This window comes from Theobroma umbraticum, unplaced genomic scaffold (assembly GCF_002168275.2).
Source record: "Theobroma umbraticum cultivar Fairchild unplaced genomic scaffold, ASM216827v3 scaffold_239.1, whole genome shotgun sequence".
Classification (NCBI taxonomy): domain Eukaryota; kingdom Viridiplantae; phylum Streptophyta; class Magnoliopsida; order Malvales; family Malvaceae; genus Theobroma; species Theobroma umbraticum.
The window spans coordinates 1,254,810-1,277,544 of record NW_018397273.1 but is presented as its reverse complement, the minus strand read 5'-3'; the positions used below and the strand labels follow the sequence as shown (position 1 = coordinate 1,277,544).

The 22,735-nt window shown below is 32.4% G+C and overlaps 1 non-coding gene across 1 annotated transcript; it reads left to right on the top strand.

Moving 5' to 3' along the window:
- Window positions 1-22,303: 22,303 nt before the first annotated feature.
- On the top strand, window positions 22,304-22,410 carry LOC149526435 (small nucleolar RNA R71). Its single transcript, XR_016352004.1, has one exon. It is a non-coding gene; the product is annotated as a small nucleolar RNA R71 (small nucleolar RNA).
- Window positions 22,411-22,735: the final 325 nt, after the last annotated feature.

Below are 22,735 nucleotides of genomic sequence, written 5' to 3'. Positions count from 1 at the left end.
GTTGACTTTAAGAGCATTGTCGTCTATAACAACCTAACTTGGAAGTCACTATTGGTGCACGAGTCTCACAGGGAAAACCTACGATTCTCGAGCAAGCCATACATAAGCTAAACAGATCAATTGATAGTTCCTCCAAAAATTTTCAACTCAAATTGGTGCATTTCATATCATAAGTTCAATATAACCATAAGAGAGTACATAATAGTATAAGGAACAAAAGCCATATATTGGCTAACATAGTGAGTCCAATCTCGTATAACACAAATCGTAGGGCTTTACATCATAGTGCCATCATAAACACTAATGACTAAGGACAACTGGCATTAAACACCAACAAACTCAAACTCAAGACCAGTAGAGTAGACTCATTGGATTAAGGTCCTTTATCAGATGCCAAAATGTCGATTTATCAAACAAAGATAGCCACTAGCTTCTCACACAGGAACCCCCACAACCTATTTATCTGCACATGGTAACAAAAATTGGGGTGAGTTTCTATAAACTTAGTGAGTGGGCAAAAAATAAACGTAGATAACAGAAGCATTTTAACATCTAGTTTAATAACACAAGATATGCCATGTTAACACACGTATGTATGACTATTCATCAAACTCATCAAAGTATATCATCATCTGGAATATACTTATCAAACGAAACCACAAAGGCTCATTAAGTGTCTAAATCATCACCTGAAATGCACTCATTGAGCAAACTCCTGAAATCACTAGTGTAATTCTACTCCTTCACCAAGGGTAATGTTGGCGTATTTCTACTCCCCCGTCAAGAGTGTTAACTCATCACTTGAAATGAGTCATCGGATGGACTCTCGAAATCGCTGGTGTATTTTTACTCCCCACTAAGGGTAATATTGACATATTCTCTTTCCCCACCAACGATATTAATTCATCACTTGGAATGAGTCATTAAGTGCTCTTCCAGAATCATTGATGTATTTTTACTCCATTGTCAAGGGTAATATTGGTACTTTTCTACTCCCCAGACAAGGTGTTAATTCATCACTCAGAATGAGTCATTGGGTGGACTCTCGGAATCACTAGTGTATTTCTACTCCCCCACAAATGGTAATATTAGTGTATTTCTACTTCCCCTTCAAGGGTGTTACTTCATCACCTGGAATGAGTCATCGAGCGGACTCCTAGAGTCACTTATAACATTGCATCACAAATAACATAATAATGCTAAAAATTTATCTAAACACAAGAGCATTCATGCTCACCGACAATCAAAACACAAGCGCATTCATGCAAATTAGATATTTTGCAAGCGCATGGGTCAAGGAAGAAATATACAAGATAATTGAAGTCGAAAGAATGGTTGAAAGACCTAATTGAAAAGAAGAAAAGTTTGGAAAGTTAAATTGAAAATAAAAAAAAGTTGAAGGACTTAAAGGAAAATGAGAGAAATACATGCATGGATGGATCAAAGGAAAATTATAAGTGGGCTAATGCATGATGAATGAGGTAGAGGCAAAAGAAAAAAATGAAAAGAAAGAAAGTGAATGTGCTTTATGCTTGTGGGGTCTGTCTATTAATATAACAAAGAAAAAAGATGAAAACTTACTTTTACTTGGGAGAATTTTCTTACATCACAACAAACAGGATGAAAACTTACATTTTTCTTTAGGGAGTCTGCCTATAGCAAAGAAAACGGAGAGGAAGTTAATATTTTGTTAAGAAATCTGCCACCTTCATAGTAGTATCATGCTTAATCAAGCTCATTTAATGTGTATACATTAGAATGCACCTCATATGCACTTTGCTACTCCCCCACTTGTATTGATCTCATTACCCTTAAGGTCTTGATTAAGTAGCATATTGTGGTATGGGGCGTTACATAGTCGACCCTCAAGTTTCAGTAACAGTCAGATTTGATTCAAATTTGTGTTTAACAACTCCATATTTCACCCCAACTATAAATAACATCATTTGAGCTATTTGGAAGCAAAAGAAGGCCTGAACCAAAGCTTCAAACCATAAAGAAACCTCCAAAAGCTCATTTTCACTCTCTAACATTGTTTTAGCCTTCCACCAAGCCTACAAAGTTGAATACTTGCTTTATTTGAGCTAATATTTCTTCTCTCACCATACTAAAGCTAAATTCTCTAGCATTTAGCTTTTGTAAAGGCATTCTTGCTATACCTTGTGCTCATCTTGTAAAGGTTCTAACTTAACCTAAAAAAGCTATGTGTGAAGGTTTATGGTTGAGCCTCTAAAAGCCATTGTTGGTTGGTTATCGCTTGATCTCGTTAAAAAGTAAAAATCCTTTTAAGGATTGTGTGAGGGTTATCACTTTGTTCTAGTAAAAAGCAAGAACCCTTGATGGTGAATTGAAATTCCTTGGTTACCAAGGGAGTGGATGTTGGTATCGAAAAGGCCAGTGGATATTAGTATCAAAAAAGCCAAATCACTATAAATTCTTTGTTTCTTTTTTAAATTTTTCGCACTATTATTCATTGCCTATATTTGCCTTAGGAAAATAGTTTTATATTGATATATTGCTTCACACTTAGGAAATACCATTTTCCTTTTATTTTTCATAGCTATCATATAAATATAGGAAAAATATTTTACTTTGGTATATTACTTTTTTGCTCATTAAGTTATTGTTGGAAACTTGATTTTTATGTTAGAAAATATTTTTGGGTGAAAAAATTTTCATTTTTATACCTAGATTTTCAAAGTGGTTTTTAATATACCAATTCACCCTCTTTTGGTATACTATTCATTAAGACTTCTATACTAGTATTTGGTATTAGTACTTGGTCTTAAATCTTGTAAGTCTAACCACCTTTGAGAGATCTTTTGTAAAAGTTTAAATTGACAAAAATAGAGATTAAGACAATCATGCTTGGTGAAAGGCAATTGATCTAAAAACCACATCTCTTTACAAGTACTAACTACCCTTATTGGAGAAAGAGAATGGAAAAGTTTATTCAATCTATGGATTTGGATGTGTGGAATGTGATATTAGATGGCTTTAATGTTTCATATAAGTTGGTAAAAAGAAAATTAGTGATTAACTTAAAAATGAGTGGAATGATAGAGATAAAAAACTACTCCAGACAAATTATAAGGCATATAATAGTCTTCTTAGTGCTTTTAGTGCTAGTGAATATAATAAAGTCTCTATGTATGAATATGCCAAGCAAATTTAGGATACTTTAGTGACTACATATAAAGGAACTAACCAAGTTAAGGAATCATAAATTGGATTGCGTATCCCTGTTTATGAACTTTCTAAGATAAGGGAGAATAAATCAATAAGTAAGATGTGTAAAAGGCTCACAAACATTGTATGAAGTTTGAAAGATCTACGGAAAGACTTCCCAAACGCCCAAGTAGTGAAAAAGATCTTATATAGCATACCAAAAACTTGGAGACCTAAAGTTACGACTATAGAAGAAGCTAAAAATCTAAATGACTTCAAATTCGAAGCACTTGTAGGATCCCTTCTCACTTATGAGTTAACACTTAAACATGAGAGTGAAAGAAAAGAGTTTAAGAAGGAAAAGGTCAAACAAAAAAATGTTACCTCTAAATCTTTAGAAGAAGAAGAAGAAAGAGTCATAAAAAATGATAATGAGAGTGAGGAAGACATTGTGATGCTAGCCAAAAAATTCAATGAGTTCATGATTAAAAACTATAGAAATAGAAAACTTAAAGAGATATGAGCTTAAAGTGGATTATTCAAATGATCATTTGATATGCCCCCAAAGACACCAAATATGAGTACACAAGTAAGAAGAAAGTCTCAATAAATTCCAAGAAAAAGGCAATGATAACAACATGAAGTGATGATCATTCTCAAGATGATAAGGTTACAAACTCTTCTCTTATGGCATTTTATGGATACAAGGAAGAACACAAATGTTTGACATCAAAAGCACAACAAAATGGAAAATGGTACCTTAATTGTGGATGCTCTAGACACATGACCATTAGTAAAGAATCATTAAAAGAATTGAGACCAAAGAAAGGAGGTAACATAATATTTGGAGACAACTCAAAAAGTCACATTGAACGTATTGGTACAATTAGTAAGAACTCTTCCTCTCAAATTGAAAATGTTTTGTTTGTTAGTGGACTTAAGCATAATTTGTTAAGTTTTAGTCAACTTTGTAACAAAGGTCTTAAAATCATTTTGAATCCTTAATTTGTCATGTCATAGATGCTGGGACAAATAAAGTTTTTTTCTATGGATTAAAGATAAGGTAATACATATGTTGTATATCTTGATATATTGTCTTTAAATATTTCAAGGTAATACCCCATTTCTCTACTAGTTCAATTGATCCACGTGGAAACATTTTCGTGATTATGAATGACCTTGACCACCTTGATTTAAGCATGCTTGGAAACAATTTCAAGTGAAAATTGTAGAGTAACACATATTGTCCCGACTCAAAGTGATGTTCCACTATTTTCTTGTCATGCCAATTCTTTGTTTTCTCTTTGTAAATTTTGGCATTTTTGTAGGCTTAAAGTCAAAATTCATCAAGTTCATTTAATTGTAGAAGCCTCCTTTCACCAGCTACTTGCAAATCAAAATTCAACTTCTTAATGGCCCAATAAGCATTGTGCTCGAGCTCCATTGAAAGGTGCCAAGCTTTTTCAAAGACTAACTTGTATAGAGACATGCGAATTGGAGTTTTGTAAGCAGTTTGATATGTCCATAATGCACCATATAGTCTTTTGGATCATTCCTTCCTTGATGGACATGCAGTTTTCTCCAAAATCCTTTTAATCTTTTTATTAGACACTTCAGCTTGCCCACTTATTTGAGGATGGTAAGTAGTTGCAACCTTGTGTTTAACTCCATATTTTGTAAGAAGTGCATCAAAATATTTGTTGCAAAAGTGATTACCCTCATCACTTATTATTGCTGTTGAAGTGCTGAAATGAGTTAAAATATTTTTCTTCATGAAATTCATCACCATCTTGGAGTCATTGGTAGGAAAAGTAATTGCTTCAACCCATTTTGATACATAATCAACAACAACCAAGATGTATTGATTGTTGTATGAAGGTATGAATGGACCCATGAAGTCAATACCCTTCATATCGAAATCTCTACTTTAAACATGTTGTTGAGATGCATCTCTTTCTTTGATATGTTACCCATTCTCTAACATTTGTCACACTGTAAAACAAAATAGTGAGCATATTTAAACAATGTAGGTCAATACATACCTTATTAGAGAACTTTTGTAGTAGTTTTGTCACCTCCAAAATTTCTTCCATAATCTGAAGAATGGTAGTGCTGGAGTATGCTTTGGATTTCTTCCTCTAGGACATACATTCTAAGAATCTAATCTTTGTGTTGATTAAACAAGAAAGGCTCATCGCAAACATAATATTTAATATCATGCAAAAATTTCTTTTTCTGATGAGAATTTAAATTAAGAGCAAGGATATTATTAACCAGATTATTCACAAAATCAACATACCAAGGAAGTGTTTTCTTACTAATTTGAAGAAGTTAATCATTAGGAAAAGTCTCAATGATTAAGGTTGAGTCTCTATTTTGAGCTTTATTCTCCAATCTTGATAGGTAGTTTGCCACTTGATTTTCTATTTCTTTTTGGTCATAAATCTCTAAATCAAACTCTTATAGCAAAAGAATCCATCTTATCGACCTTCACTTAGCAGCCTTTTTAGGAATTAAATACTTGATTGCTGAATGATCAATATAGACTATCACTTTTGTTCCAACTAGATAGAAGCGAAATTTGTCTAAAGCAAAAATTACAGCCAAAAGCTCATCTTCTGTTGTTATGTAAATTTTCTATGCCTCTTTCAAGGTCTTGCTAGCATAGTAAATTGAATGATAGATTTTGTTTTTCCTTTGACTCAAAACAACACCCACTGCATAGTCATTTACATCACACATTAGTTCAAAAAGAAAAGTCCAGTCTGATCTTATGATGATAGGTGCAGAAATCAATCTTTGCTTTAATTCATTAAATGCAATTAGACAATCATCATCAAATTTGAATGTTACATCTTCTAATAGATTGAAAAGTGGTTTGAAATTTTTGAAAAATACTTGATGAATCTTTTATAAAACCCAACATGGCCAAGAAAACTTTTCATTCCTTAACATTTGTTGGATGTGGAAGCTTTTCAATAGTCTTAATTTTTTGCCTTGTTTACCTAAATACCTTTATTGGAAATTTTGTGCCCAAGAACAATGCCTTCTTACACCATGTAGTGGCATTTCTCTCAATTCAACACTGAATTTGTTTCTTTACATCTCTTGAGTACCCTAGCAAGATTCATGAGATAATCATCAAAAGTATTTTCAAAAATAGAAAAATCATCCATAGATACCTTTAAACATTGTTCCACCATGTCTGTGAATATGGCCATCATGCATCTTTGAAAATTGGCAAAGGGAATACATTATCCAAATGGCATTCTTCTAAATGCAAAAGTACCATAAGGACATCTAAAGGTAGCATTCTCTTGATCTTTATGGGCTATGGCAATTTGATTATACCTAAAATAACCATCCAAGATGCAATACTAATCCTTACTAGCCAATCTATTCAACTTTTGATCAATGAAGGGAAAAGGAAAGTGATCTTTCTTTGTAGCTTTATTAAGCTTGTGATAATCCATGCAAACTTTCCACCCAATCACTATTCTTGTGGGAATCAGTTCATTGTTGTCTTTAGAGACCACAGTCATTCCCCTTTTCTTTGGTACACATTGGACTGGACTTACCCATGTGTTATTAAAGATTGGATAAATAATTCCAACATCCAACCACTTAATGATTTCTTTCTTGACCACTTCTTTCATGATAGGATTGAGTCTTCATTGATGTTCAATGGTGGCCTTGTGGCTATCCTCAAGAAGGATCTTATGCATGCATATGGAAGGGCCAATTACCTTAATATTTGCAATGGTCTATCCTATTACTTTCTTGAACTCTCTAAGCATCCTCAAAAGCTTGTCTTTTTGTATTTTAGAGAGAGAAAAAGAAATAATAACTGGAAGAATAAAAAAGTCTCCAAGAAAAACATACCTCAACTGTGTTGGCAAAGGTTTAAGTGTTGTCGATTTAGTACACGCAAGTATACATGTTGAACAAATAATATAGATAGTAAGTTCAGAATCATATCCCAAAGAGATTTGCTCCTAATTGTTCACTAAGTACTAAATTTATGATAGATCAATCTTATTCAAGTAAGGAAAATTAATTAAAATTGAATTAAATCAAACAATAAACTTATTAATAAAAAATAAAAATTCATTAGAGAAAGGCAATAAACTAAAACATAAGATTATGGGTTCATTCAACAATTCATTTGATACTAGTTTTCTTTATTATTTATATTTATGGGTGGCTTTACTAACTTAGAATCCAAAGCTATATACAAGCCTCCACTAAGATGCTTGCATAAATACCTAACTTAAATTGAGTCACTATTGTTGACTCCATTTATTTTTTATAATAACAAAACATCCTTATTTATTGATGTCTAACTTCATTACTTAAGTGTGCAAGATAAAGCTTAATTCCCCTAATAAATTGATGATAAAAGGCAAGTTAAGAAGCTTGCTCACTTAAAAAATGGGTTAATTAGTTAAAGTGGGAAAGAAGAAAAAGTTTAGTAAAAGCAGAACATCATTAACTGATTAGAGTGGAACCTTACCCAATTAAGGCAAAACTATGCCTCATATAAAAGCAAGGCAGAAAAGATTTAATCAGTTAACACTAGGCTTAACTAATTAAGAAGGTGTTGGAAGCTAATGACAAAGATGTGCTAATCAATTAAGGAGTGAGGTTAATTGGTTAAAACACAAGATTTGAAGTACTTATAAAGCGCCAAAATCTATATTTAAAGTGAAGTTGACTGAACAAGGGAGCCAAAATGAAGAAATTCAAATTCGAAGAATTTTCAATTGGTTGAAGTTTATTTTAATCAATTAATGTTGGTGGAAGAGAAGGTTTAATTAGTTAAAGGATGGACTAACCAATTACAAAAAGATTACTGATTGGAGAAGTCTGAAAACAAAATGTTTTTAATAAGTTAAAGCTATATTGAATTGATTAACATAGTGAAACAGGCTACAAGACAGAAAAATTTTAATCAGTTAAAGCTTCCTTTAACTAGTTAACATAGTGAATAAAGTTACCAAACAATGCAAGTCAGAGAAGACCTAAAGCTTGCCTTAAATCAATTAATAAAAAACTGTCTATCCATTTAAATTTAAATGCTAGAAGACAAAATAACGGCTAGAAAGGAATCAAACATGCTTACAATGACTAAAACCTATCTTTAATTGAAAAATCTGAATTCTTAGGTATAAAACGAAGCTCTAATGGTCAAAGAAAAAATGGTGAAACTGCTAAAATCATATTTTGAGAAAAAAGCCAAAAAATCGTTTCTAACACACTTGTTTTTCATTCTTATTCTTGTAAAAGTGTTTGAGCTTGATTGTATTCATCTTAGATTAACAAGAGTGATTACGTGTATTCCTTTTTCTTCGTATTTCTTGGTTGATTCGAGCGTAGGCAGTAATTTAAAATTTATTGTAAGGGATTAGAGCTTGGGTTACAAGCTCACATTATAAAAGCTTGGTAGAAGCTGTTAATTCCACTGGTTTAGTGAAGTTTTGTTGAAAATCCTTGATTGGAAGATCAAGATAGTGGATATAGGTCAAAGAGATCGAAACATTATAAATACTTATGTTTTGTCCACTTTTCTCTACTTTCTTTGCTTAGTGTTTTTTAACCTTAACAAATTTTAAACCTTCCATCATATATTTTAATAAAAAGCTTTTCAAGCTCAGAAAGCTGCCTTTAAAATTTTAGTGCTATTCACCCCTTTTTAACACTATTGAGACCAGCAAGTGGTATCAGAACCCAACTTTCAAAATTAAGCCTTAACATCCTTAAAAGAGATTCAAATGATTTTGCAAAAGTTTGTTCTTACTAAGAATCAATCAACAAATATGCTTTCTCTATTTGATGGATCAAATTATGTTTATTAAGGCACTAAAATGTCTATTTATATTATATCTCTTGATTATGAAATGTGAGATATAATTACAAGAGGACCTCATATTCCTACCTCTCTTAACTCTATCATAGGAGAGGAAATTCTCAAACTAAAGGCAAAGTGGACTAAAGTTAGAGTAAAAAATGTTCAAACCAATTTTAAAGCTATTAACACTTTCCCTTGTGCATTGACTGTCATTGAATTCAAATAAAATTTCTAGTTGCACTACAATCAAGGAAATTTGGAGAAAACTTAGAGTTATCCATGAAGAGCCTTCTTAAGTTAAGAAATCAAAAAGTGCTTTATTCACCCATAACTATGAGATGTTCAAAATGAAACCGGGTTAAGACATCTCTACCATGTTTGATAAGTTTTCTAACATTACAAACAAGCTCAATCAACTTGGTAAAGTCATCCTTGAACTTGAGTTAGCTAGGAAATTACTTAGATGCCTCCTAAAAAGTTAGAAACCTAAAGTCACTACCATCCGAGAGGCTATGGATCTTAATGTAGTTATTCTTGATGAAATCTATGACTCATTCCCCATACATGAACTTGAAACGAAAGAAGAATAAGAAGAGAAAAAGAAAGAAGCCAAAATGAAAAAGAAAAATCTTGCTTTAAAGATCAACACGCTTGAGGAAAAACTAGAAAACCTATCAAGTGATGATGATAAAGAGTTAGCTATGATGGCTACAAGATTTAGAAAACTCATGGGGCAAAAAGGTAAAAGGATTGGAAGAAAGAATTACAAGAAAGATCAAGGTTCATCATGGAAAAATAAGTATAAGAGTGATCTCAATAAGAATGATGAAATGGTTTGTTTTGAATGTAAAAACCCTAGACATTTCATATTAAAATGCCTACTGCTCAAAGAAGAACCTTCAAAGAAGATGAAAAAACCAAAGAGAACAATGGTGGTAGCAACATGGTCTAATAATGATTCTTTAAGCTTAGAAAAAGAAAAAATAAAATTAGAAGAATGAGCAAATTTCTGCTTAATGGCAAAAGAAGAAGAATTTGAGGTAACATCTAACGTTTGTGATATTTTTTATGATGAACTTCAAGATGAGCATGATTGCTTATAAGCTAAATTAGAAAAGCTTACATTGAAATATAAAACTAGGAGGAAAAAGGCTATAGCATTGGATGATGAATTTAAAAAAATTCAAGCATCATTTTAACTCTATTTTTAATCAAATAAATATGTTCCAAATTGAACTTGAACATTCCAAAACAAATTTTGAACTCTTGAAGTTGGAACTAAAGAGCAAAAATCTAGCCTTGCAAAAAGTTATGGATGAAAATGTTACTCTTAAAGCTTCAATGGAAGAGAGCTCAAAATTGAAATTGAAAAGTGACGAAAAGCCAAAAGGAATTACAAATTTCAAAAAGAGAAATAATGCATCCTCACACCGTTGTTATGTCTGTGGCAAGAAAAGTCATTTTTCTTATGGTTGCTATCATAATGGAAGTAAACTTCCTAAAACCAAATTGGTTTAAGTGCCTAAACGATCTCATATGCTTGCTAACAAGGGCCTATCAAAGTATGGATACCTTTAAAGAAAAAATGAAAATTTATTTTGTAAATTAAGCAAAAGCAAAAGGATCAATGTTTTGAAGCTAAACCAAAAGAAAGACAACTATGGCATTTGGACTGTAGCTACTCACGTAAAATGATTAGTGATGAGAAATTATTTACAAAGCTTGATAAGAGGAAAAATGGTAGTGTTTCCTTTGGTGATGACTCTAAAAGTAGTATCCAAGGAATTGAAACCATTGGTAATACTTCTCAAACTCAAATCAAGTATGTTTTTTTTGTTAAAGGTCTAAGACATAACTTACTAAGCATTAATCAGCTATGTGATAAAGGCTTTAGAGTTTGGTTTGATTGTCATGAATGTCAAGTAATTGATGTTGACACTAACAAAGTTGCAATCATTGGCAAAAGAATTATGAACATGTATGTTATCATTCTTGATGAAATTGTGCCTAATAGTGAATCATGTCTTATGACCAATGATGTATGTGATATTTGGTGTAGCATAGAAGATTAAGACATGTTAGCATGCACACTATTTCAAAACTCTTAAAAAAAGACCTAGTCATTGAACTTCCAAAGAAATCTTTTGAAAATGACAAAGTTTGTGATGTATGTCAATTTAGGAAATAAATTAAAAGTTCATTTAAATCTAAGAAAATAATCTCAACTTCTAAACCACTTGAACTATTGCATGTTGACTTGTTTGGACCAATTAATGTTACTAGTCTATGAGGCAAGTCATATGGCTTTGCTACTATAGATGATTATTCGATATATACATGGGTATACTTGCTCATAAAGATGATGCATTGCCTATTTTGCTAAACATTGTAAAAGAGTGAAAATGAGAAAAGGCTTACCATTGTTAATGTTAAGAATGACCATAATGGTGAGTTTGAAAATGATGATTTTGAAATCTTTTGCAATGAAAATGGTTTTCACCACAATTTTTCAGCTCCTAGAACTTCACAACAAATTGGAGTTGTAGAAAGAAAAAGTAAAACTTTAAAGTAAATGGCAAGAACAATGCTTTAAGAAAACAATTTCCCAAAATAATTTTAGGCTAAAGTTGTGAACACAATAGCTTACATTTTGAATAGAGTTTCCATTAGAGTCATAATTTTTAAAACCCTTTATATGCTTTATAAAGGAAGAAAACAAAACATTTCAAATTTAAGAAGTTTTGGATGCAAATGCTTTGCTTTAAATAATGAAAAACACACATTGAAAAAGTTTGATGTTAGAAGTGATGAAGCTATTTTTTTAGGTTATGTATTGAACTCTAAAGCATGTAAAGTGTTTAATAAAAGAACTTTAGTTATTAAATAGTCAACTCGCATTTTTTTGAAGAGATTGATGCTACACAAAGAAAGGTAGTGTTTGATGATGATGATAATGATGCAAATGATATTGAGAAGAAAATGGAAAAGATGAGCTTGGACAATAAAGAAAATGATGGAGATAGCTTAAAGGAGAAAGATGGAGAAAAACCACCTCTAGAGGACCTACAAAGAGCTGAGAAATAGCATAACAATCTTCCTAGAAGTGGGAGATTTGTAAGAAATCATCCTCAAAAATAAATTATTAATGATCCCTTGGAAGATGTTAAAACTAGAAGAGGATTAATAGAAGCTTGTAAATATCTTGTGTTCATATCAGAAGTGAAACCAAAGAACTTTAGGGAAGTTAAAAAGGAACACAATTAGATGATTGCCATGCAAGAACTTGGTCAGTTTGAAAGGAACAAGGTTTAGATCTTAGTTCCAAGGCCAACCAATCATCCAATTGTTGGTACAAAATGGGTACTTAAATCAAGTTGGATGAGTTAGGAAATGTGGTGAGGAACAAAGCCAGGTTAGTTGCTGAAGGCTATAATCAAGACGAAGGTATTGATTATGATGAAACTTTTACTCTTGTAGCTAGATTAGAAGCAATTAGACTCTTGCTTGCCTATGCTTGTTACATGAATTTTAAATTGTTTTTAATGGGTGTTAAAAGTGCATTTCTAAATAACTTTATATAAGAAAAAGTGTATGTTGAACATCCCATTGGTTTTGAAGATTTTAAAAAAATTGATCATGTTGATAGATTGCATAAAGCTTTATATGGATTAAAACAAGCGGCTAGAGCTTGATATGAAAAACTTCAAAAATTTTTATAGAACAAGGATACTCTAGGGGAAGTGTGGATAACACTCTTTGCATAAAAAAAATAAAAATGATTTGATTATGGTTCAAATATATGTTGATGATATAGTATTTGGTGCTATTGATGAAAAGTTGTGTGAGAATTTTGTTAAGGAAATACAAGGTGGATTTCCAATCAGCATGATGGGAGAACTAAAATTCTTCCTTGGTCACAAATCAACTAATGTAAAGATGGAATATTCATCAACCAAGAAAATTACACTAAGGAAATGCTGAAAAAATTTGGTGTGATGAATCTAAAATCAATTGGAACTCCTATACGTCCTTCCACAAAGCTTGATAAAGATGTTAAAGGAAACGATGTGGACCAAAAACTCTATAAAGGTATGATTAGGTCACTTCTTTATTTAACTGCAAGTAGACTTAATATTTTGTTTAGTGTTTGCTTATGTGAAAAATTCCAATCATGTTCCAAAGAATCACATTTGACTGTAGTGAAGAGGAGTTTTAGATATCTATTGCATACTTAAGGCTTAGGACTATGGTATCCAAAAGGATCATCTTTTAATCTTCTTGTCTATTCTAATGTTGATTTTACTGGCAATAAGAAACTGTTAAGGCTAAATATATTTCACTAGGTAGTTGTTGTGCACAAATGTTATGGATTAGGCAATAGTTAAATGATTTTGGCATATCCATGCATAATGTACATATATTCTATGACAACACTAGTGCCATAAACATCTCCAAAAATCTTATTCAACACTCTAAGACCAAGCACATAGAAATTAGACATCATTTCACTAGAGATCATGTGCTTAAAAGAGACGATAAAATAAAATTTTGTAGCTACCTTGCATCAATTAATCGATATTTTCACAAAACCATTGAGTGAAGACCAATTTTGTAAGATCAAGAGAGACTTAGGAATGATTAATGCCAATGAATTCTGATTGAGTTGAAATTGAACATGTTTTTAATGATATCTTGTGTGATATTTGATTTTATTTATCGTTTTAATTGATAAAAAAAATGTTCTAATTTGTTAAAGAGACCTTGGAAGGAAGGTAACATTTGTGTTGATTACTTAAAGCCTTTTTTAATCAATTAGAGCAATTTTATGTTGAAGTGCTAGGCCTATGTCAGTGAGGTGTTAATTAGTTAAAAATTCCTTTAACCAATTAAAGCATTTTGGTCATTAGAAGCATCCTAAATCAGTAGCACTTTAATCTGTTAAAGCCTGCTCTAACCGATTAAAGCACCTTAGATGAAGAGAAAACTATCACATTGGAATTTTTAAAAAATTTTGAAACAATAAGGAGCAAGGGGTATGGGAAAACCATTCACTTAAAACGTGGGCTAACCAGTTACAAGACCACAATTCAAAACTCCTCATCCTCTTGAAAATCCAATTGAGAAAATAAAAACCTTAAACACCTAAATTTTTTCTAAAATTTGTCCCCTTTCTTTCAAGTTCTAAGTAAACCTAAGAAACCTTAAGGCTCAAACATCGAAACAAAATCAATGGCCAAGACCTCTCTCACCAGTAAAATTACTGACAAGGGAAAAGGAAAAAGGCATGTTAAAGATTCTTTTACTGTACCATTTAAGAAAAGGTGTAAAATGGTTATAGAATCACCAACTGAAATGAAAAAGAAGAGCCAGAAGAAAATTGTAGCAAAGACAAAAGGACCTACAGTAATAGGTATCTCTATCAAGAAAGGTAAGCCTTCAACCTCATGATTTAAGAACCAAGTGCATGCTGATAGGCATAAAAAAATAGAAAATGCCACTATATAATGTGAAAATTTGTGGATTGGGGAAGCTCTAATGAAACACCTTCGATTTTTTATCAAATGAGACTTTTTCATCAAATTTCCTACAAAACCAATAAAAGAAATCAGCAATAACTATTCTTAAAGTAATTTAAACAAAATAACATAAAATTAAACTAAAATAACTTAAATCAAACTAATCAACATGTAATCTAACTTAACAATAAAAAACACATAAATTATTTAAATTCAAACCTAAAATCTCAAAAACTTGGCTAGTTAAACCTTCAAAATGCTTCAAAATAACTATACATAGTAGAGTTATCACTCTCCCAAACTTGATGCAAGACCTAAATGAATAAAAACAACTTAACTAGAAATCAATTGCACCAATTCATTAATCACCTTTAACATCCTCGAAAATTATCTCATTTTCCCAACTCAAAGCAAAACATAAATATTATCTAAATTCACAATACATTCAAATGCAAACTCATTTTTGGATGGACTTCCATTTGTGTTTGAAATATCATACAATGAATATCATGGACTCTGGATAATTTATGCTCATGCAAACTCCAAATTAGTTTAGAGTTTCATATGTTTGCTTTTCATCTCTCTCTCAACTAATGTAGGCTAACACTTTACCAAGAGGCTTTTATTCAGCTTGTAACATATGGCTAAGGTCAAGGTAAAATATAAGATAATATGCAACTCAAATTACCCTAAGGGCATAATTGTTTTAGGACCTATGTAGCCTTATTTTTCTTCACCAAATGCACCTTTTTCCTTTCCTTTCACATTTCACTCATGAAACAATTTTTTTTCTTCTTAATTCAACACCCCTAAACTTGTTTCTTTTATTGGTAATGGGATTAATACTTCACAAAAATTTTGTATTTTTTCTCTACATATCACCTTTTCCACTTTTTTCATCAACTTGCTCCACATATATTTCATAAACTAATATATATGCTAAAAAGCGAGGGTTATGAAATTGGAAAATTTCTCAAAGGCTAAGCTAATTTTTTTCATGTGTTTAATTAAAGAAAAGGACAATTTAAGCTTAAAGGATTATCCTAAGGATAAAAATTGAACTAGGTTAGCTTGGCTTGATTAGTCTAAGGATAACTTAAGTCATCTCCCTAACTAAGTATAACCTATTATTTTTCCTCAAGAAAGAATCAACCAAATTACAAAAGCTTTCTCTAAAGGTATATAATAATTCCATGTAAGATATATAGTGCTCAAGTATGGAAATCGCATCTGATCATGATGCTAAAAATAGGAATTCTCATGACATTCAAACAATATTCATGTTTACTATGAGCAAAAGATCAACAAGATAATTGGATATTTGCATTGGATAGGTAAATCAAATTCATTGGTGCACTAATTCTAGCTTTAATTTTCAACATTTTCCTAAATTAAAACTTTCTTACATTATCATGTTAAACAACTAAACTTGAACTTCAAAACATAAACATAAAAATTTAAAAACTACCCCTCAAACTTAAAGTGAACATTATTCCTAATGTTACTAAAAGTAAGGAAGAGAAAATACTCCCTTAAATCTATAGCTGTAGTCTGCTGGTCCTCCTCATCCTCTACACCCAAGTCATCATCGGAGTCTGAATCAACTAGCAAAGAAGGAAAAGTACCCATATCCATTCTTATATGCTTAGCATAAGCTCGCATCATTCACTCAAGTGCCTAATTATGCCTCTCTTAATGGTCTACACGCTGATCAATATGTTCCATCCATTGAGACACATTACGAATCGAGGCCCTCGATAGAGGTAATGGGGCAACCTTTGAAAAGCTACCACCTACTGTAGCAGATTCCTCTAGAATTCCCACACCAATTGGAAGTTTAAGAAGTTACAATTTTTCTTTATCACTCCATTGAACACCACCTCTCCCATGCAAGGTAGTTATCAAAGAGGGAAACCCTATACCATCCCATTGTGTTTGACCTGTGTGCAATATAGAATTAAAGATGACCTTGCCATTGTCGATGGATTTACATGTCATGATGGAATATATAAGCACGACTTTATCCTTCATAACATCACTTATGTGTGTAGATGGAAGCAATCTTGCTGTTACAAAGTGTAACCACACTTTAAGTTCCTTCTTCATTGTATTCTTTTTGAATGATATCAGCTTTCCATGTGACAGTCTCCATTGCCCACTCACAACACAAAGCTTTGAGATTATTGCATCCCAACCTTGATGGTCACCTAAGTATTGCCCATATTCATCATTTTCAATATTCAGAGTCTCAAAGAATTCAGTGATGGTCTGATGTTGGGAATGGACCTGTTTACCAAGCACAAAGGCAACCCCATCAATGTGTTTAAATCCATTTGCATAAACTTCACTTACCATTAAAATGACAACAACTTCCAGTTAGACGTAGAATTTCTACCAACATTGTTCCGTTATCATTTGATGTAGCCCCTCATAATAGACAATTAGAAATTTCAAACCTCGTTCAGGTATGGGTACCTTATTTATCAATGAGCTATAGCATCTTGGGGAAGCATCCATAGATACAACCTTTGTGCAATCGAAAGAAGCACTAAAACTTGGTCGCATTCTCTTTAATGCTATATTTGTAAAAAAAAAATCACAACAACCAACCAAGACAAAAGAAACCCAACTACAGGTGTTCAATAATTTCTAAATTCTCCATAAAGATTATCACCAAAAAAAATTTAAAATTATCAAGTATTTAAATGTAACAATCCACCAAATAACTCGAAAACAAGTTACTCAAACCAAAAATGTGTTGGAATTTCTACATACCCCTTAATCACAAAGCAGAAGCAACCCATTAACATGAATTTCCATTAAATCTACAATGGAAAAGACTAAAAACAAAAATTCTCAAGAATTAAAGAAAAACTTTGAAGAAAATAACTTACTTGATAGGTTTTGTTAAGAGTTTGATTATGGAAAAGATGATGGATGGTGAATGGGTTTGTAAATGGCGTGGTTACAAAAACTTGAAGAATCAAAAGTAATTGTTAGAGTGTTTGAAGGGAAAGCAATATTGAAGGAAGAAGGGCAAAGTTTATGTAATTAGGGATTTGAGATTTAAGGGTGAAAGAAGTTTAAATAATGAATGAGAGAGCTATTCCCTAAACCAACGCCACATCTCTCAACCTTTAATACATCTAATTTGGGGGCACTGAACGTTTTCTTTTTGTTGGAAGAGTGTACCGAGTTTAGATTTCATAGCTCTACCTTGTGAAGATTGCAATGTTGGGCCTTCTATTTCATGCCTAGTGTCAACACGACAGCACTACCCTTTGAGGACCATAATGTTAGGCCTTTTTTTTTAATTATATCTTATAACCTTCAAAACACAAGAAGCAAAATAATTATATTTGGATAAAAAATTAAATGAAAGGCAAAAAAAGGTGCAAATAAAAATCAACATAAGATAAATGAAATAAACTCAACAATAAAGTAAGTTTAGAAACTTGGGTTGCCTCCTAAGAAACATTTTTTTTATAGTTAGTAGCTAGACTCTCATTGAAGCTTATTTAGGATCCAAATGATGGATGGAGGATCATTGATGATCAAAGTAACCTCCCTAGTAATGCTTCAACCGTTGCCCATTCACTTTAAATGTTTCATTTATTAACCTATCAATTATTTCCACTACTCCATGTGGAAATACCTTTGATAAAAGAAAGGGTCTCGACCATCTTGATTTCAACTTTCCTTAAAATAGCTTTAAACGTGAGTTAAACAATAACATAGATTGACTTAGCTCGAAACAAAGGTCAATAATCTGTTGATCATGCCATCTTTTTGTCTTTTCTTTGTAAATTTTGGCATTTCCATAAGCATCCAAGATTAGTTCATCCATCTCATTCAATTGAAACAAACGCTTCTCACTAGTTGCTTCTAAGTCAAAGTTTAACTTCTTGGTGGCTCAAAATGTACTCTACTCTAGGTTAAATGGAAGGTGACACATTTTTCTAAATGCCAATCTATATGGGGACATATTTATTAGGGTCTTATAAGTGGTCTTATATGCCTATAGTGTATAATCAAGGCTACTAACCCAGTCCTTCCTTTATAGAAATAGCACATTCTCTAAAATCCTTTTAATTTCTCGGTTTAACAATTCGACTTGTCCACTCTTTTGAGAGTGATGAGTAGTGGCCTCTTCGTGTGTCACTACAATCTTTGCAAGCAAAGTTATAAAATATTTATTACAAAAGTGACTTTCTTCATTACTCACTATAGCCATAGGCATTCCAAATCCAGTAAAAATATTCTTTTAAAGAAATTGTAGCACAGCCTTAGCATCATTTGTAGGCAAAGTGGAGGTTTCCACCCACTTTGACACGTAGTCAATAACCAACAAGATATAGTGATTGTTGAAGGAAGATATGAATGGTCCCATGAAATCAATTCCCCAAACATAAAAAATTTTCGCTTGAAGAATGTCAGTGAGTGGCATCTCATGTCTCCTCGAAATATTCCCACTCTTTGACAGCTATCGTAATGCAAAACAAACTTGTGAGCATCCTTGAAAAGTGTTAGCCAAAATAAACCTGACTGAAGAGCTTTAGCTGTCATTCTATCTCCACTAAAATGGTTTTTATATTTTCAAGAGTGACAATATCTCAATATGCATTCAACTTCCTCCGAAATGCACATTTTTACCATTTTGTCAATACATTGCTTAAAAAATGGTTCATCCCACATATATATTTTACATCATGCAAAAATTTCTTTCTTTGATGAAAATTTATATTTGGAGGAAGAAGCTTACTCACAACAGAATTGACACAATCAACATACCATGGTAAATTCTTTTGACCAACCTGTAACAACTGTTCATCGTGAAAGGTCTTGTTGATTCAAGTTAAGTCCATACCGTGGTTGTCATGCTTTAACCTCAACAAATGGTCTGATACTTGATTCTCTAAACCTTTTTTTGTCCCTGATTTCCAAATCGATCACTTGTGGCAACAAAAAATCCATCTTATCAACCTTGGCTTGGCATCTTTCTTAGCAATCAAATAATTAATTGCAAAGTGGTAGTGTAAATAATAACTTTAGTGCCACTCAAGTATGAGCGAAACTTGTCAAATGCATACATAATTGCTAATAATTCTTTTCTAGTGGTGGTGTAATGCATCTGGGTTTTGATCAAAGTTTTGGTAGCATAATATATAGAATGAAAAATTTTATCCTTTCTTTGTTCTAACACTGCATCTACAACATAGTCACTAGTATCACACATAAGCTCAAATGGAAGTGACCAATCAAGATCTATAGTAAAGGGTGCAAATGTCAATTTCTTTTTCAATTCTATAAATGTAGCATGGCATGCATCATCAAATTTAAAGGGGACATCTTTTTCTAAGAGATTATACAAAGGTTTAGTAATTTTAGAAAAATACTTAATGAATCGCCGATAAAAACAATCATGTCCAAAGAAACTCTTAATACCTTTAATCGAGGTTGTGGTGGACTCTTCTCAATGGTTTCCATTTTCACTTTGTTCACCTCCAATCCATTGCTTGGCACCTTAACACCAATAACAATGCCTTTTTGTACCATAAAATGGCACTTCTCTCAATTTAGCACCAGATTTATTTCTTCACATCTTTTCAATACCCTATCAAGATTCAACAAACATTCATAAAAATTATTTCCAAATATCAAGAAGTCATCCATAAATAACTTTAAAGTTTTCTCCACCATATCTGAAAAAAATAGCCATCATGCATCGTTGAAATGTAGTTAGAACATTGCAAAGTCCAAATTCCATCCTCCTTAAGGTGAATGTGCATAAGGATAGGTCAAGGTTATCTTTTCTTGATCCTCAAGAGCCATTGCAATCTAATTATATTCTGAATACCCATCTAAGAACAATAGTGCTCCTTTCCCGCTAACCTATCCAACATTTGATCAATAAATGGTAAAGGGAAATGTCTTTCCTTGTGGCCTTATTTAGCTTTCGGTAGTCCATGCAAACTTTCCAACTTGTGACTATCCTTGTAGGAATGAACTCATTGATTTCATTTGCAACCATTATCATCCTGCCTTTCGTTGGCACGCATTGCACCAAATTTACCCACTCATTATTCAAAATAGGATAAATGATGTCAGTATCTAGCCACTTGATGATCTCCTTTTTTAACACCTCCTCATGATTGGATTCAATCTTCTTTCATGCTCGATAATGGCTCTATGATTATCCACCAACAAGATTTTATGCACCGATATTGAAGGACTTATTGCAAACTAATTGCAAAACACTCATCATGATCATTACTAAACTTTAAAGCTTTGAAAATGTTAAATGTTACCTTTTGATCTTGTACTCACAAGGTAAGTTTTCCCTTTTTTACATCGATGAATGCTCTAGTAGTGCACAAGAAAGATTTTTCAAGGATAATAAGAACCTTTCTATCCTCTTCCATATCGAGTACTATGAAATCCATTAGGAAGATAAATTTATCTACTTTTACAAGCACATCTTCCACTATACATCTTGAATATGTAAAGGTTTGATCTATTAATTGTAAAGTCATAGTAGTGGGCTTAATCTCACCTAAGCCCAACTTGTTGTAGATAAACAACGATGTCAAATTCATACTTGGCCCCAAATCACTCAACGCCTTAACGATAAATAAGGCACTAATTGTGCATGGAATAGTAAAGCTGCTAAGGTCCTTAAGCTTTAGAGTAAACTTGTTCTGTATGATAGCATTGCACTCCTTAGTGAGTGTTATTGTCTCAAATTCACCTAACCTTATTTTCCATATGAAGGCATTCGCTTAATAGCCTTACTGACTGGAATGTTAATGTGAAGCTTTTTAAACACCTCTATAAATTTTCGAAATTGGTTCTTTTCTTATTGTTTTTTGAAATGCTGAGGAAAAAGTGGTAGTGGTAGTGTTGTGTTGGTTTCCTTCTCTTGACATTGTTCACTAAAACTCGTAATGTGTATCTCACTCTCTACCATCTTGTCTTTTTTTTTAACTTGTTTTAGGTTACTTTCAACTTCTGTACCATTTTTCAAGGTATGGCCTTAACATGTTGCTAACCTTCCCTCATCGGATTTGCTTCCATATCACTAGGTACTGTTACATGAGCTTAGTTGTTTATGAGTTAGCAAGTTGACCAACATGGGTCCCAAGGTTTCGAATTGATGCCCATTGACTTTGAATTAGAGTTTTTTGATTTTAAATGATGGCATCATTTTTTGTCATGAGCTACATCAATAAATGCTCGATAGATGATATCTTTTCTAGGATAAGTGCTCTTAGTTAATGTTGGAACTTGAGAGGTATGTATGACCTTTGAGCTGAAGATGACCCCTAATTATTACCCCATGAGAAGTTAGGATGGTTCATCCATCCTGTGTTGTAGGTGTTAGAGTAAGGATTGTTCTATTTTCTACTCCCCACAAACTGCATTGTTTTTGCATTGCTTTGACATTGTTGTTGGCATGTTCATCTCTATAATACTCACAAACTACAAAAGGACTTTGAATGGAGTTAGCACCAAAAAATTCAAGTTTTTAAGTTAGAACTACTATCTGAGTTGATAATGTTGTGAAGGCATCCATGCCATGAACTCCAGCTACTCTCTAATGCATTAATCACTATGCTGGCCACTGGTATTTGTTTATAGCCATCTCCTCCAATAGATCATATGCCTTATCAATTGACTTAGCCATTAAAGCTCCTCCTATAGCGACATCAATGGTGGTTTGAACATGACAACTAATCCATTGTAAAATGCTTACACTTATAGCCATTCTAGAAGACCATGATAAGGGCATGGTTTAAGCAAGTCCTTGTGTCTTTCCTTAGCCTCGTATAATGATTCACAATCTAATTGCATGAATGATGTGATATCATTCTTTATTTTTATTGTCTTGGTAAAAAAAAAGAACTTAGTAAGGAACTTTTGAGCAAGATCATCCCATGTTGTTATAAATCTAGTAGGGAAGGCATCTAGCCATGCTTTAGCTTTGTCTCTCAATGAAAAAAGGAAAAGCCTTAAATGAATTGCATCATTTATGACACCAATTTGTTTGAAGGTATCACATATCTCTAAGAATTTTGAAATATGCTCATTAGGATCATCATTGGGAAGGCTCCCAAACTGGACTAAAGTTTGAATAATTGTGATGATAGTCGGCTTGATCTCAAAATTATTGACTTGAATAGTCGACCTTCGAATGCTTGATGGA